Here is an 18,174-nt window from a genome sequence, read left to right as displayed (position 1 = left end):
GAGAAAAACCTGCACACCAGAAGACTTCATCCACTTCAAATTTATGTTAAGAACCTATAACGCTGCCCTTTACCTCGCCAAACAGAACTTCTTCACCACCCTGATCTCACTAGCCAACAACCCCAAGAAACATTTTGACACCTTTCACTCCCTCCTCAGGACAAAAGCACAAGCCCCTATCACTGACATTTGTGCTGATGACCTGGCCTCCCACTTTACAGAAAAAATAGATAATATCCATCAGGAAATCTGCACCCAACCACCAAGTGCTGTGATTCCCATGGCTCACTTTCCACATTTGATCCCATCACAGAAGAAGTCTCCAGACTCCTGTCTTCTTCTCGTCCGACTACATGCACGACCGACCTCATTCCCTCACATCTCCTCCAGTCTCTCTCTCCAGTCATCACAACTCACCTAACTACAATCTTTAACCTCTCCTCGGGCATTTTCCCATCCTCCTTCAAACAAGCCATCGTTACTCCATTACTAAAGAAACCCGCTCTCAACCCATCCTGCACTAACTACAGACCAGTCTCCAATCTCCACTTCATCTCTAAACTTTTGCAGCGCCTAGTCTACTCCCGGCTTACCCATTACCTCTCCACTCACTTCCTCCTAGACTCTTCACAGTCCGGCTTCCGCCCCTACATTTGACTTAAAATGCACTCAAAGTGACCAATGACCTTCTGACAGCAAAACGCAATGGTCACCACTCTCTGCTCATTCTTCTCGACCTTTCTGCATCTTTCGACACTGCTGATCACCGTCTCCTACTCTCTAGGCTCCAATCACTGGGCATTTAGGACACTGCTTTCTCCTGGTTCTCTTCCTATCTTTCCGACTGCTCCTTCAAAGTTTTGTTCTCTGGCTCCACGTCATCTCCTCTTCCTCTCAATGTCAGGGTACCTCAGGGCTCAGTCCTTGGCCCTCTTCTCCCTCTACACCACCCCAATTGGACAAACCATCAGCAGATTTGTCTTTCAGTAACATCTTTATGCTGATGACACACAATTATACATGTCATCCCCCCACCTTAGCCCCGCTGTACTACAGAACTCCAGTGACTGTCTGTCCGCAGTCTCCAACATCATGTCCGTTCTCTATCTGAAACTCAACCTCTCAAAAACAGAAATTCTTCTGCTCCTGCCGTCTACTAATCTCCCTAAATCTGACATTTCCCTCTCGTGGGTGGCACCATAATAACGCCATGGTAGCAGGCGCGCTGTCTGGGTGTTGTTTGACACCAATCTCTCCTTCACATCCCATATACAATCTCATGCCCGCTATTGCCGCTTACACCTAAAGAACATCTCTAGAATCCGCCTTATCACCATGGAAACAACAAAAACCCTCACTGTAGCATTGATCCACTCCCGCCTGCATTATGGGCAGCATGGTGGCTCAGTGGATAGCAACATCTGTAAGGAGTTTGTATGTTCTCCCTGTGTTTGCGTGGGTTTCCTCCAGGTACTCAGGTTTCCTCCCACATTGCAAAGATAGGGAATTTAGATTGTGAGCCCCATTGGGGACAGTGATGATAATGTGTGCAAACTGTAAAGCGCTGCGGAATATGTTAGCGCTATATAAAAAATAAAGATTATTATTACTGCAATGCTCTATTAATTGGCCTCTCCGTTACTCTACTATCCCCTCTCCAGTCCATCCTTAATGCTGATCTGTCACAGGACAGTGATATCCCACCTGGGACTATTTAATAAAGTTAAAAAAAAAATTAAAAAAAAGTGTTAAAATGATTAAAAAAAAAATTGCCAATTAAATTAGAAAAAAAAAAAATATTCCCCCAAATAAATCCATTTTTTGGAAATAAAAAAAAAAAAACAATAAAAGTACACATATTAGATATCGCCGCGTCCGTAACGACCCGCCCTATAAAACTGTCCCATTAGTTAACCCCTTTAGCGAACCCCTTAAAAAATAAAAAAAAACGAAGCAAAAAATAATGATTTATTATCATACCGCCAAACAAAAAGTGTAATAACGCGCGATCAAAAAGACGCATATAAATATCCATGGTACCGCTGAAAACGTCATCTTGTCCCGCAAAAAACGAGCCGCCACACAGCATCATCAGCGAAAAAATAAAAAAGTTATAGCTCGCAGAATAAAGCGATGCAAAAATAATTATTTTTTTATATAAAATAGTTTTCATTGCATAAAACCGACAAAAACATAAAAAAAGACCTAAATGAGGTATCGCTGTAACCGTACTGACCCGAAGAATAAAACCGCTTTATCAATTTTACCGCACGCGGAACGGTGTAAGCGCACTCCCCCAAAAGAAATTCATGAAACGCTGGTTTTTGTTCATTCTGCGTCCCAAAAATCGGAATAAAAAGCGATCAAAAAATGTCACGTGCCCGAAAAAGGTACCAATAAAAACGTCAACTCGTCCCGCAAAAAATAAGACCCCTCATGACTCAGTGGGTCAAAATACGGAAAAATTATAGCTCTCAATACGTGGTGATGCAAAAACTATTTTTACAATAAAAAGCGTCCTTTAGCGTGCGACAACTGCCAAATATAAAAACCGCCATAAATAGTAAATCAAATCCCCCGTTATCACCCCCTTAGTTAGGGAAAAATAATAAAATAAAAAAAAAGTATTTATTTCCATTTTTCCATTAGGGTTAGGGCTAGGGTTAGGGCTGAGATTAGGGTTAGGGGTGTGTTGGGGTTCGGGTTGGAGTTAGAATTGGGGGTTTCCATTGTTTGGGCACATCAGGGGCTCTCCAAATGCAACATGGCGTCTGATCTCAATTCCAGCCAATTCTGAGTTGAAAAAGTCAAATGGTGCTCCTTCCCTTCCAAGCTCTGCCATGCGCCCAAACAGTGTTTTACCCCCACATGTAGGGTATCAGCCTACTCAGGACAAATTGCAAAACAATTTTTGGGGTCCAATTTCTCCTGTTACCCTTAGGAAAATAAAAAATTGGGGGAAAAAATGATTTTTTTATTTTCACGTCCGAGCGTTATAAACTTCTGTGAAGCACTTGGGGGTTCAAAGTGCTCACCACACATCTAGATAAGTTCCGTGGAGGGTCTAGTGTCCAAAATGGGGTCATTTGTGGGGGGTTTCCACTGTTCAGGTACATCAGGGGCTCTCCAAAGGCAACATGACACCCGCAGACCATTCCATCAATGTCTGCATTCCAAAACGTCACTACTTCTCTTCCGAGCCCCGAGGTGTGTCCATACAGTAGTTTTCTCCAACATATGGGGTATCAGCATACTCAGGACAAATTGGACAACACCTTTTGGGGTCCAATTTCTCCTGTTACCCTTGGGAAAATAAAAAAAATGGGGACTAAAAGATCATGTGTGTGGAAAAAATACGAATTTTTTATTTTCACGCCCGGGCGTTATAAACTTCTGTGAAGCACTGGGGGGTTCAAAGTGCTCACCACACATCTAGATAAGTTCCTTGGGGGGTCTAGTTTACAAAATGGTGTCATTTGTGGGGGTTTTCCACTGTTTTGGTACATCAGGGGTTTTCCAATCGTGACATGGTGTCTGATCTCAATTCCAGCCAAAAACGTCAAATGGCGCTGCTTCCCTTCCGAGCTCTGCCATGCGCCCAAATAGTGGTTTACCCCCACATGTGGGGTATCAGCGTACTCAGGACAAATTGCACAATAACTTTTAGGGTCCTGTTACCCTTGGGAAAATAAAAATTGGGGTGAAAAGATCATTTATGTGGAAAAAATATGATTTTTAAATTGTACCGCTGTACGTTATAAACTTCTGTAAAGCCCTTGTGGGTTCAAAGTTCTCACCACATATCTAGATAAGTTCCTTAGGGGGTCTAGTTTCCAAAATGGGGTCACTTGCGGGGGGTTTCCACTGTTTAGGTACATCAGGGGCTCTCCAAACGTGACATGGCGTCCGATCTGAATTCCAGCCAATTTTGCATTGAAAAAGTCAAACGGCGCTCCTTCCATTCTGAGCTCTGCCATGCGCCGAAACAGTTATTCCCCCCCCCACCAATCAGGTATCAGCGTACTCAGGACAAATTGCACAATAACTTTTGCAGTCCAATTTCTCCTGTTACCCTTGGTAAAATAAAAAAAATTGAACCTGAAAAAAAGTTAGATGTTCATTTTTTTTTAAATATTCAAAAAAATTCCTGTGACGCACCTAAAGGGTTAATAAACTTCTTGAATGTGGTTTTGAGCACCTTAAGGGGTGCAGTTTTTAGAATGGTGTCACTTTTGGGTATTTTCTATCATATAGACCCCTCAAAGTGGCTTCAAATGTGATGTGTTCCTAAAAATAAAATGGTGTTGTAAAAATGAGAAATCGCTGGTCTACTTTTAACCCTTATAACTTCCTAACAAAAAAAAATTTTGGTTCCAAAATTGTGCTGATGTAAAGTAAACATGTGGGAAATGTTAGTTATCAAGTTTTTTGTGTGCCGTATCTCTGTGATTTAAGGGCATAAAAATTCAAAGTTGGAAAATTGCGAAACTTTCAAAATTTTTGCCAAATTTCCGTTTTTCTCACAAATAAACGCAAGTTATTTGAATGAAATTTTACCACTAACATGAAGTACAATATGTCACGAGAAAACAATGTCAGAATCACCGGGATCCATGGAAGCGTTCCAGAGTTATGACCTCATAAAGGTACAGTGGTCAGAATTGTAAAAATTGGCCCGGTCATGAACGTGCAAACCACCCTTGGGGGTGAAGGGGTTAAAACACATTTGTTCAGAGCGGCCTATCACGTTCACTAATCAAAGTCATTGTATGTGTAAGTGTGCGTGTGTATCCCATTCACTATCTCCATCCATCCCTCAATCCCACAAGATGGTTGGACCATCATTGTAAATACACCATTGTAAATACACACCTGTACTCTGTATCTCCCCCACCTCATTGTAGATTGTAAGCTCTCACCAGCAGGGTCGTCTTATTTTGCTTTAATTATTGTATTGTTAACATTGTTACTTATGACTTGTGTTTTGAAACTGTTAAACTGTAAAGCGCTGCGGAATATGTTGGCGCTATATAAATAAAGATTATTATTATTATTATTATGTAATAATGGGGGGCAGGTCAGTGAGGGATCAGCGACCTGTCATAAGCCAATATAGATGAATATGTAATCAGAGCACCACATAAAGCCCCGCCCACAGCCCCGCCCCAGAGCACGAGAATCTCATTAACTGAAAACTACAAATACAGATTACACAACAGTAAACCAGAGTTGCCCTCATTTATGGTGGACCATTGGAGCTACTATGGATCCTGAGCAGAAGATTAGAGAAATAATATTGCTCCCCATTTCAGGAGAGATTGTGCAGTAATCTGAATTCCTTAGGATCAGAAACAATGTAATTTATGATGTGGAGTGAATCCATGACACCAGGGCTGGAGCCAACACATCTCCTGCAGGCGGGAATAAATGTATATTACAGCCCTCAGCCACGCACAGCTTAGAGATCTATCAGGGCACAGGTGGAATGTTTGTCCTGGAGATTATCACAATCCTCCTGGAAGTTAGTTGGTTTTAATACAAATTGAAAAGTCAGGATAAACGGAAACTCTGCTGTTATTGGACAGAAATTCACACTTGGCCTCACTGCACATTTACTGGTGTCGCTCATAAAAGGGAAGATTGGCCAGAAAGACTGGACCTGGTCTTGTAGGGACCATGAGACATTCAGCAGCACAGAAGGGAGAGAAGATTCATCCGATAAGATCTCAGGGATCTAGGAAGCCAACAGCATCATTACCCTCCGCTTTCTCTTACAGGCCCAGCATAAGATTTTTATTCAAGTGATTTCCTATCTTGTCAGCACATTCTACGTACGCTGTCATTTGGCTTTATAGTTACAGAGCTGGGCAGGTAACGGTCAGCGTCTCCTAATGTGAAGGAGAGAATGGCTGATGAAATTATTAACCCTTACATAAGTCAGTTCAGATATGGTGTACCAAGATGGCATCTGTGTCTTCAGACAACACCCTGGAAGGAATCCTTGGAATGCAGAAGCTGAGATACTGGATACCATATATGGAAGTGAAGCTGAAATGGACCTATCATAGACTGACACTGGCTACTCAGAAGATTGTGTGACACCCATTTCCTGTCTCTCTGTCATAAGAATAAACTTCAGTTGTGTGCAAGCCTTTGCTGAGAAAGGAGTAGACATCTAACTCTGTGTTCAGTGTGACTCTTGAAGCGTGCACTCGGCCTCTATTGGGTCAGGTACAAGCAATCATATAGATCTCGCTTTAAGGGATCACCCTCACACTAATCCCAGGGGTTAGGCGGATCCTCCAGGTTGTAAGTTCTATAGAAAAGGGCTTTCAATGCCCAAAGTCATTTGAACAGTTTTGGGTGGAGGAGAATGTTGTGGTCTAGAGGCAAAATGGTGATCATGGTAATACGGCAGGACTACCACACCGATAAAGCAGCCACAGCCGGTGACCGAGAGGAATCTGTGACTTCTCTGCATTCAGTGGTTACAACTCACCTGGGTAGTCATATGTGGGAATCTCCTCTTTACACCACTCATCTTCTCTCACATATGTCTCTGTAGTATTAATATGGGTCAGATCTTCACCCTGAAACAAATATTGTAAAAGTCACAGACAGATGGAGAAGTCCCATCTATGATCAGCTCTAATCCTGCCATCTCCACCGTTCTCATTACACAAGTATAAAACATATAATACTGGTAGATACAGCAAGACTGAGCACAAGACCTTCACAGCTGTCTACACATCATAGAGGAGATCTCCTGACACCTTCTCCATCTACCTGATGATCCTGAGGAACATTGGGATCTTCTTGCTTACAGTCCTGTGGAAGAAGAGGACGGGGACATCTCTCTGGTGTTGTCCTCTTACTGGATAGATCTGGAGGAAACACATACAGGGATTGAATTCATTCTCTACATACAGATAATTATAGGCTGTGTGTATATAGTCCTATTACCTGGAGATGTGAGGAGCTGGGGAACCTCCATTATGACATTCTTGTACAGATCGCTGTGTCCTTCTAAATACTCCCACTCTTCCATGGAGAAATAGACAGCGACATCCTGACACCTTATAGGAACCTGACACATACAATGATACCGTCATCCCCCGATCCCTTCATAGCGTTACTGTATAATGTCCCAGCATTCCCAGCAGTGTCACCTCTCCAGTCAGCAGCTCAGTCATCTTGTAGATGAGTTCTAGGATCTTCTGGTCATTGATGTCCTCATGGATCAGGGGTTGAGGTGGAGGCCCCGTGATTGGGCTCAAGGGTCTTCCCCATCCCTCAGACACAGGGTCCTGACAGCGATCACTAGAGGTCTTCCTCACCACTGTGTAATCCTGGTTATGGAGACACATGAATAAATCTCACTACAGACATTTCCAGAGTCCTCACCTCTCCAGTTCTGTCCATCTGTTATTCCCATAGATAAGAATGATGTAATGTGAGGTCATCAGAATCTCTCACCTCTCCAGTGAGACGGAAGAGGATCTCTAGGGTGAGGTGCAATATCCTCTCCGCCATCTTGTCTCTGTCCATATCCATCCTTGATGGGTAAATCAGGAAAATTCTCTTTTGTAGAAGATCTTCACTGAGAGGATCCGATATTGTAGAGACCTGAATGAGAAGAAGATGATCCGATGTAACATCAAAAGAATCCTGTGTAACAATACAATTACTGGAGATAATAAGAGAAACATATGAGGAGATTTATTATCTTACAGGGTTTAGTTTTCTTCCCTGACATCTACTAATAAAACCTATATATTTAGGCCACAGACAACAAGCAGCTTCCTCCTCGGAGTCGGCAGCTGAACATGTTCCTCATAGACTCATCTTCCATAACGCTAATTCTCGTCTCATTACCGACACTGGAATCGGCATTAGCAATACTGCAGGAGATATTCATTACACGTGACATGAGAAATAACTCCTTCATGATGAGGACGACATCTTCATCTTCTAATACGGCTCTAGAGACAGATTTGGCCAGAGTCGGTCACTGCCTCCATCCCCACCGGCCGTCTATATGAAGGTTTCCCGTCTTCCCCACACTGGAATCTTCTATCACGTTAGATCTCAGCTCTGAGTCACACACAAGTTTGAGGCTTTTAGAAAAGATTTTTTGTTTCCACAATCAACGCGGACAGAAATGATTGGATCCCAAAGTCTCCATGTACAGTGATTTATGGGGATTATTTCTGGCCTAAGACTTTCCTATATTACAAGAAAAACTCCAGAAAAAGCTGACATTAAAAAGTTTCTAATGAAAAATTGGCTCCAACAATTCTTGTAAAAAGAAAAACATAAAGCAGAAGACACGTTTTACTATTTTTTTAACAAGTGAAACATTTTTTTTTACAAATTAACTCCTTTTGGAACCATAACATAGATGTACACCGCAGGGACGGCACAGGAGCGGCTGCAACAAAAACCATGGCAGTTTAAAGGGAAGGTGCCATCAAAGCCGGATGTGGCGTTGGCGTGCTTTCCACTTGCCGGATGTGGTATTGGCGTGCGTTCCACTTGCCGGATGTGGCGTCGGCGTGCGTTCCACTTGCCGGATGTGGCGTCAGCATGCGTTCCACTTGCCAGATGTGGCGTCGGCGTGCGTTCCACTTGCCAGATGCGGCATTGGCGTGCGTTCCACATGCGGCATTGGCGTGCGTTCCACATGCGGCATTGGCGTGCGTTCCACATGCGGCATTGGCGTGTGTTCCACATGCGGCATTGGCGTGTGTTCCACATGCGGCATTGGCGTGCGTTCCACATGCCGCATGTGGCATTGGCGTGCGTTCCACATGCCGCATGTGGCATTGGCGTGCGTTCCACATGCCGCATGTGGCATTGGCGTGCGTTCCACATGCCGCATGTGGCATTGGCGTGCGTTCCACATGCCGCATGTGGCATTGGCGTGCGTTCCACATGCCGCATGTGGCATTGGCGTGCGTTACACATGCCGGAAATAAAAGGCTGTGGACCGCGCATCATCAAGCCAACTCGGTTGCATATTCTACTTCTATGTGGTTGAAGAAACCACAAGTTATTTTGGCGTGCGTTCCACTTACTGGAAACACTAGGTTGTGGAGTGCACACCTCTGCCTCATGGGACACAATTAGTAGTCCGCCTTCATTTGAGTGTCGCAGATTTTTTCCTTGCGGCTCACGCACCTTTATGGCACCCTGGTGTGCGTTTCAACCACCGGAAGTACCATGGTATGTATTTCATACTCCCCTCCCCCCCCATTTAGCTCAGCACTATGGCACCTGACCTCCTATCACAAGGATAAGTCCCCTGATGACTCAGCTTGGAAGAAACGCATTGGGCCCTTCCATGGGGGTGTGCAGGGCTTGTTTAGCATAGGGGGAGCTGTGGACAGTCAGGGGGGAGTCTTGGGGATAGACTACTGTTAGCCCTTTAGGGTCTTGTAGGGAATTTTCTTCCCCTTGTCCTATATGGAGCATCCTGGACCCAGGATCTCCTTTTCCTCCCGCACCCCCTTCATGAATGGCTGAGCTTGTGCCTTTCCTCACTTATTGCTCTGGCATATTTCGGGTGGTAACTCTATTAATGTCATCCAGATTCCAGTCATTACTGTTATATGCAGCCAGAATCTGTCAGTCATTGTTTGCGGGGTTCTGTGGGATTCTCCCAGATCCATAACGTGAGATTCTGGGACTTGCTGGTTGCAGTTCGGCCATTGCAAGTGGGAATCATTCCTCCTGATCGGGCTGTGCTCCTCACGCCCCTTTATTTGTGACTTCACCGATACATTTATATTAATTCACTCTGGGGGACACAAAATTGTTTTTATCCTACTATCTTACTAAAGGTTATGTTTTATCTCCCGTCCACCACACTCCAGCGGTGATGGAAATATATACATTTCATACAGATCTCACTTGCATATATCCTTATATACTGATAGACACATTTTCATAGCTATCTTGAACCTTATAATCAATTGCTGAAAATGACCTACTAACCCCATGAGCCAGTCTGGAGAACCAGCATAGTCTCATGGTAGCATTGTCTTGTGATATATCAGCCAGCCATGGGAAAGGAGGAAGTTGGACCAGATGCACTAGCTGATATCGGAGGTTTGCTGACATTGCTAGACAATGCATAAGAGTAAATCATATGATGCTAAATCACCCTCATGTCGGACACTGCCATATAAGTTCATTTACTCAAATAGTCAATAGCATTAAAACACAAACCTTATGTTAATTGACTAACCACTCCTTTCTGTATGTAATTATAAAACCATATACGCGTATGTGCAATAAACCAGCAGAGTCCTGCTGGAAAGAGATACTGCTAACAAGGTGTTTAGGGTGTCTTTTCTGTTGAGCGCTCAATGAGACTCTGTTCTAATTAGGACAGGCCGCAGCACACAGAAATATATCTATCCAAATTTCCATATCATCTGGCGCAGAGACGCGGGGCTGTGGACGAAACGCACGGGGACCCTGCTGACCAGAGAGACGGAGGTGCCGACTAAGGCCTTGGCTCATGGGGACGGAGATTTGCGCAACTCCATAAGGTAAGAAAATCTGGTTATCTTACCAGAATGTCCCCTGTGCCCAGTCCGGGTCTGTACCTCTAGCCGGTCAGGTGTGGTCACCACCGCATTCCCAGGTAGTGTAAAAGTCCACACCCTTATCCAAACCCTGGGATAAGCCAAGGTGTCTGCTTTGGGTCCTGTTTGTGTCTAGATCCGGGATAGAGCTGGTGGAACGGTGATTGATTGTGCATGTGGTTGCTGGGAAACCGATATCTGAGATTCAACTTCCCCTGCTAAGTCCTCACAAATAAACCTGTACACAGGGAGGACAGGAGAAGCCTATCCAGGTATGGGTTGTGGGGGCTTAGAGAGATATCACTAGTCTAGTCTCCTATCAAGCTATCACATATACACCCATGCATCGGAAGGGACAGGAGTACCCAGATCGCCAGGCACGTGGTAGTGTTTAGCTTGGGGGAAATATCGCAAGCCAAATCACTTGACAGGTTGCCACCGATTCACCTGTACATCGGAAGGACAGGAGAGGCCAGCCAGGTACAGATGGTGGCAATTTTGTGGGAGTTATCTCTGATTCCTGTTACCGGCGGGACAACCGGTACAGTGTGTTAACATTCCCGGGTGACCGAGCGTAGTACACCAAGTGTGATTGGCAGTTGTTGGTTACCAGAGCTGCTTGTGCTACGTGTCACTAAAGAGGGCCTCGATTTCTCCCCGGACGTCTATATGTGCATCAACGAAGATCTGAAGCAGAAAGTTTTTTTCCTTTTCTTTTACACTTCCTCTTTTGCCCGTAGGGTGCTTCTCTGATATTTTTCATATTGTCACATTTGTTCTGTACTCTGCTTTTCCCTTGTTTTATCTTGCATTTGGTGGAAGTTTTTTACTGTAGTGTGAGAATTTTTGGGAATGCTGGGTTGTTGAATATATACCATTGTCTCAGTTTGCTCTTTTGTTTCCATTGTTCTCAGAAGATTTTACTGAGAGATGCAGGCAGAGGAAAGGGGAAGTGTGTGTATCCTCCATTTGTGCACGGACATTTTATTGCTGGAAGTTGTACTGAATTTTGGATTTTTGATTTCTTTTTGGAGGTGCTCTTTTCAAGTTTTACCAACTTCTTGATTATTCTTTGTTTTCTTTTTTCTCCATTTTTTGAGTTTTTATTAGCTTTCCATTTTCTTTTGAAGTTTTTATAAATATTTTGGTTTTTTTTTGCTTTTTTCTTTCCTTTTTAAGCAAGTTTAAAAAAAGGGTTGTGAAGTTTTTGAAGTTTTAATCACCTTTATCTTTGAAGTTTTTGGAATAGACATAGTAAGTGTTATTCAGAAAGTTAAGAATGTAGATTTACAGGGGCAGCTTTTAAGCTGCAGCATGGCATAATGCATTAAGAAAAAAGGGAAGTTAGTTGAGCTGAATTGAAGTCCGCGTTTTATAAAGTGGCAGCGGATTTACAGCATAGAAGTACTGAGAGTTAGGTGAACAGGAAAGGATTTTTTTACGTGTACAAGAGAGAAAAAAGTGTTTTCAGCGGAATTCTAAGCTGTGCCGTCTGTGAGGCACCCCGCTTCCCACTCCCCCGGGAGAAGGCACAAGTCCAAGCATGCCTTCTCTGACTGCAGAAAAGGGGAAGGAGTCCGCTGCTCCTTCCCTCTCCTCCCTCTCCACTCCTCCCTCATCTATTTTTCCTCCTATATTTCCTCCTCCCTCATCTTTTCCCTCTGTCTTTCCTCCTCCCTCATCCCCCTCGTCTTCTCTCTCCCCTCTTCTTCTATCACCTTCCTCCTCTCCTCCCTCTTTTTTTTTTCATCTCCCCACCTTTCCACTCTCTCCTCTACCCCTCCCTGCTCCTCACCCTCTCTCCCACCTCTCAGTTCATTGTCACCAGCTGGGCCAGTGCCAAATCCAGAAAATGAGGTGTCCTTATCTCCACAGGGCATCCTCTCTAAAGAGCCAGCTAGGATACCAGGAGAAGAAAGTGAAACACTCCCTACACATAACACCACAGGTGCCCCCCCAATACAACAGCTAGCAGAAGGGAGGTGTGAGTCATCAGCGTTTGCAGCTGCTGGGTCTTACAATGAGGATCCTAAGTGCCAGGCAGACCTGCAACCTCAGAAGAGGGGAGCACCCACACAATGTCACAGTTTCTCCTCTGATGAATATGAAGAGGGGACAGCATACATGCTGCCCAGTACTAGGTGAAGAAACCCACAGACACCAAGTAGGCAGGGGCAGATAGAGCCAGAACTCTTACACTATGTGCCCTTCACCCCTAGTCAGGTGTTGAGTATTCTGAAAAATCTGCCAGACCCAGATATGGACCCCATGCCATTTTACTGAAGAATGCAGCAGAGCCAGCAAACATCTGCAATCTGGATTGATCTCTGGTCCATAATGGAATTAAAAGCAGGTGAAACACTCTGGCCAATCATGAAGGAACACTTCAAGCTTCCATCAGAATTAGATGTGCACTCCTGGGAGTCAGGATCAAAGCTAATTGAGCAGCTCAGAGAGTAGGCCAAAGCCAGACAAGCACTCAGCCTACATAACATGAGCCAGGCCGAGACAGAGTCTGTAGACAAGTTTCATGGCAGAGTGAGGCAAGTATTCCAAGACTTAGGCTTCACTATTCATGATCAGATACACAAACAAATGTTGGCAGAGGCCTTTAGGCATGGACTAAGAGAACCAATCAAGAAGCTGCTGACAGTGACCAGGCCTGAGTACAGGTCAATAGCCGTAGATGCCCTGCTCGCAGTAGCCAGAAGAATTCAGTCCCACCCAGGAGTGCGGAAGACAGCCCCTCCTATGGTGGCCACCGATGTGGAAGAGCACCCACCCTGCAGGGACGGGAGACCCATCAGGTGTTACAACTGTGGCAACCTTGGTCATTTCCGGAACCAGTGCACAGCACCCCGGCAGCCCAGGACATCACGCAGGGGAATAGGCCAAGCAAGAAACACAGGAAACAGTGAAGAACCCTGTCTATAGGACAGAGGCAAGCCAGGTCCGCAAGACATCACACCCCTGACATGTAAAATTCCATCAGCGGACCCAATACCTCAAATCTCCGGGGGTTGTCATATCTTTCCTTGTGGACACTGGTGCAGTCAGAAGTGTGATGAGGCATGTGGAACTCCCCAACCCCTCCTGCCTATCAGAACACTGTGTCTTGTGTGGGGATTGAAGGTCAAGTCAGACATTCCCAGCTTAGGGCCCCGTCACACATAGCGACTCACCAGCGATCCTGACAACGATATCACCTTGTCAGGATCGCTGGTGTGTCGCTACATGATCGCTGGTGAGCTGTCAAACAGGCAGCTTCACCAGCGATCAGTACCAGTGACACGCGGGTAACAAGCGACGCACGTCGCTTAGTTACCCGCATTGTATCTTAATTACCAGCGTGCTGATGCAGAGAGCTGGTAACCAAGGTACACATCGGGTTTCTAAGGGGCGCGCACCCCTTAGAAACCCGATGTGTACCTTGGTTACCAGCTCCAGCTCGCTGGTCTCCCGCCTGTCACACGCAGCGATGCGTGCTGGCCAGCGGGAGACCAGCGACCCCAAATATGTACAGATGTTTCAACAACGATCAGCGATACCCGGCAGGGGGGCCAGTCGCTGATAGCTGTCACACACAACGATCTCGCTGGTGAGATCGCTGTTGCGTCACAAAAAAATCGCTATGTGTGATGGGGGCTTTACAAGCCCCTGAGCGTGTGGACACAGCCAGGACACTCCATCCTGTTTCAGTTTATGGTGGAGAGCAGCCCACCCCACCGGATGAGAGACATTGACATGACATTTTCTCCACCTCTGACCCAAGAAGAATCAATCATGCTGGTGGCCCTACAAGAGCCTTGAACCAGTGCAAGCCTACTCAAGGAGGTGCTGGATATAGTACCCAATAGCCTGTGGCCCAAGGGAGACTTCAAGTTGCGCCAGGGTGGGTGTCACTCAAGTTTGGAACCCCGTACCCTCACACTGCCCAGCATACCCTGTCCACCACCCAGAGTCAAACTGTCTCTGACCAACTGGAGGTCTGAGTGGAATCGCTGTTCAACAAACGGCCGAAGAACTTGGGTATGGGCCAGGAAATTTTCAACCCAAAGGGACCTTACACGCTTCGTGAAATGGCTGCACTGCTTCCGGCTCCAGAGGATCATCTTGGACAAGATTCTGAAGGTGCTCCCTGAAGTTTATCCAGGCCCTGGACCAGAAGAAGGCCACTCAGCTCCTCAAACTGGTTAACAAATGCTGACCTGAGATCAAGCTAGGTGAAAGGAACGGCTGCTTGCTGTTAAAGAATGTGAAAAATGAGGATGAATGAACTCCTGGAGATCAACATCCAACACTGCGGAGACACCATCACGTTTCTCAATGCAGTGATTCTAGAGCAATGCCCCCCCCATCCCTTATGGGAAATATGTAAAAACATGCAAAACACAAGCCGTGGAGACACCATCACATGTTTCTCAACGCAAGCAATGACTAGCCAGGTCTTTCCCCGGGAAGGAACAACCACGGGAAGGGAAGTCTCCAATGAAGGAAACCACCTATGCCAAAACATGGTATCCATCCACAGACAGCTGTTTCGGGGTATTGCCCCTCATCAGTGTGGAGTAGGAAAATGGCCAGTAGAAGCAATGTCTAGAGGCATAGGTGGTTTCCTTCATTGGAGACTGCCCTTCCTGTGGTTGTTCCTTCCTGGGGAAAGACCTGGCTAGTCATTGCTTGCGTTGAGAAACATGTGATGGTGTCTCCACGGCTTGTGTTTTGGCTGGTAAAGAAGACGTCCCAGCAAAAAGACCCCCTGTGATCAGAGCAGGAGTTACCACAATGACCGCCTTGGTGGAGAGCAAGAAAGCTCAGCTGAACGTCATCTCTGATGAAGAGGACCCCAGTAAACGGCTTGTTTCCCTGCAGGCTCTGTGCCAGAAGATGGTAGTCCCTCACAGAATTGTGAAGAGCAAGGCCAGATTGAGCCACCTCGTCCATAGGAATCATCGTGCAGTCCCAGCTTTTCCCAATCAGGAGGAAACCTGTGAAAGGAGAAGCAGCCAGGTTCAGAATGGTGCATGACTTGAGGGCTGTGAACAAAGCAACCATGTTTGAAACCCCAGTTGTGCCAGATCTGCACACTCTGCTGTCAAACATGCCAGTCACAGCAACAGTGCTCACGGTGATGGATCTGTCCAATGCTTCCTTCAATGTTCACCTGGACGACCTGAAAACGCACAAGGGGGGTGCAGAACACATGGACAGTGATGCCCAAGAGGGCCCAGAACAGCCTTTCACAGCTCACCAAAGCATTGTCCTCCATCCTCGTCAACTGGATTGCAGAACATGCATAAGTCATCGACATCTCTACCTGCACAGCCCTTTCCTCATCTCCTCTACTCTACCTGGTGGAGCAGCAACGCAAGTTCTGGAAAAACAGAGTCCAGGTGTCAAAAGCAAGTTACGTTCCTGAAGACACCGTATTGCCCGCCAGACAAACCGCTTGACAGATGACCGGAAGACCGCTGGCCTTCCTTGGTCTAGTCTCGTACTGCAGAACTTGGATCCCTGGTGCTCCAGTCTTAATGCAGCCTCTGTACAATTGCATCAACGCATTGCAGCCTTCATCTCGTACAGGAAACTGAAAGACTCCATAGTCTCTGCGCCAGCTCCAGGCCTCCCTGACTACGAGAAGCCATTCCATCTTTACCGAATGGAAAAAGAAGGTCATGCCACTGGCGTCTTAAAACAGACCCACAGAGGAAAACCAGAGGCCTCTAGACTACCTCTCCGCTGGCCTGGATCCAGTTGCAAGGGGGGTGGCCCTCCTGCATGAAAACAATATTTGCAGCACACGCCTTCCTGGACAAGGCTGCTGATGTCATTATTGGACAACCAATGGAGATTCGCTCCCCACCACTCTTCAGTGCTCTCAGCCGTTGCCTGACTCTACTCCCACGGGGGGGATGCAGATACATCTTCCACCGCCATTCTACTCCCACTCACAAGAGGGGGATGCAGATACGGACTCTTCAGAGAAAAATCTGCAGGATACCATAGATCTGCAGTAACCAGCAATCAAGACATCCTATGGTCCAGAAGTTTGTCAGTCCAAGAAGCAGAACTGATAGCGCTGACGAAAGTACTCGCATGGCATGGCACACGACTTCGGACCCATCTGGGCTGCAAGAGACTTCATCATAGCAAGCGGGTCAACCGTGAAGCATCATGGAGCCATCAGGGACCTGCTGGATGCTCTTCAACTTCTAAAAGTGGTGGCAGTGTTAAAGGTCAAGGCACACGGAAAACTGAAAACAGTAGAGGCATGGGGTATCGACATGGCAGACGTGGCAGCCAAAGGAAGACCATTTCGAAAAGTGGGAGAGGTCATAGAGCCGGACGGCAACTACATAACGACTGAAGACGAGAAAGCCTGACAAAAAATGACGTCCTGGGATCTGTTCAAGAAGTAGTAGGACCAGACCCCAAAGGAGGAGAAGGAAAGCTGGATGCTGAAGGGCAAAAGCACTGAACTCCAAAACCCTGTCTACCTCAAACGTCTACCTCAAGGCACACCCAGACTACCTCAAAGTATGTACCCTATGGTGGTTCAATGGATACATGGCCCCCACACAGAATTGAAGACACAGATGAATGACCTGATTGATCTGGACTCCCACCTTAACAGCCAAATTTCCAGCAGATGTCTAGCACCCAACAAATGCAACATTGGGCGAGTGGAAAAAGTTCTCCCACATCATCTGGCCTGAAGCTTTCCCAGTAAGGAACCAGTTGGTGAAGACTACTGCAAAGAAGCTACTCTAAAAAATAGTGTGTAGATATGGGGTTCCAGAAGTGATAGCAAGTGATCAGGGACCCACATTCACAGCAAACCTGACACAAGAGATCTGATCAGCAGTAGGGTCAGACTTAGGCCTACACACTTCCCACCATCCCCCACCATAGACTAAGTGGGACACTTAAGAGCAGCATGCTAAAAAATTGCCCAAGAGACAAACCATGGCATTAGACACTCCCATAGGCTCAGTAAAAGCTGTCACCAATATTAAATTTTATTTTGGTCTAAACTCAGGTTAGGGGTATTCTTCCCAGCAGTTGACTATGCAATGTGATACTTTGCTTGTGTAATTGAATTTATCAAGACTCTTGCTAATGTCCATTCTCGAGTTTCTTCTTCATGGCCAGGTCCAGATTTGGTGCCTGGTATGCACGCCCTGAAGTCAGGAGACTAAGTGTTGGTTGAAAAAGTTTGTAAGGAGAGCACTCAATTCCAGATTTGATGGCGCTTCTCCAAGTGCTGACGCCACCAACCTGGAGGAAAAACCCCCACCTGGATCCACGCATCGCATTGCAAGAAAGCTCTCATACCAAGAGATACACCTGAATCATAGAATCGTAGAGTTGGAAGGGACCTCCTGGGCCATCTGGTCCAACCCCCTGCTCAAAGCAGGATTCGCTAAATCATCCCAGTCAGATGTTTGTCCAGCCTCTGTTTGAAGACTTCCATTGAAGGAGAACTCACCACTTCTCGTGGCAGCCTGTTCCACTCATTGATCACTCTGTCAAAAAGTTTTTTCTAATATCTAATCTGTGTCTCCTCCCATTCAGTTTCATC

The 18,174-nt window shown here is 46.0% G+C and overlaps 1 pseudogene; it reads right to left on the bottom strand.

Moving 5' to 3' along the window:
• Nucleotides 1-18,174, bottom strand: part of LOC141072522 (uncharacterized) — a 73,656-nt pseudogene that overhangs the window by 52,814 nt on the left and 2,668 nt on the right.

This window comes from Dendrobates tinctorius, unplaced genomic scaffold (genome assembly GCF_039654945.1).
Source record: "Dendrobates tinctorius isolate UK_male_01 unplaced genomic scaffold, ASM3965494v1 ptg000274l, whole genome shotgun sequence".
Lineage (NCBI taxonomy): Eukaryota > Metazoa > Chordata > Amphibia > Anura > Dendrobatidae > Dendrobates > Dendrobates tinctorius.
Note: the sequence above shows the minus strand (reverse complement) of the source record. Positions and strands in the feature narration are given on the sequence as shown.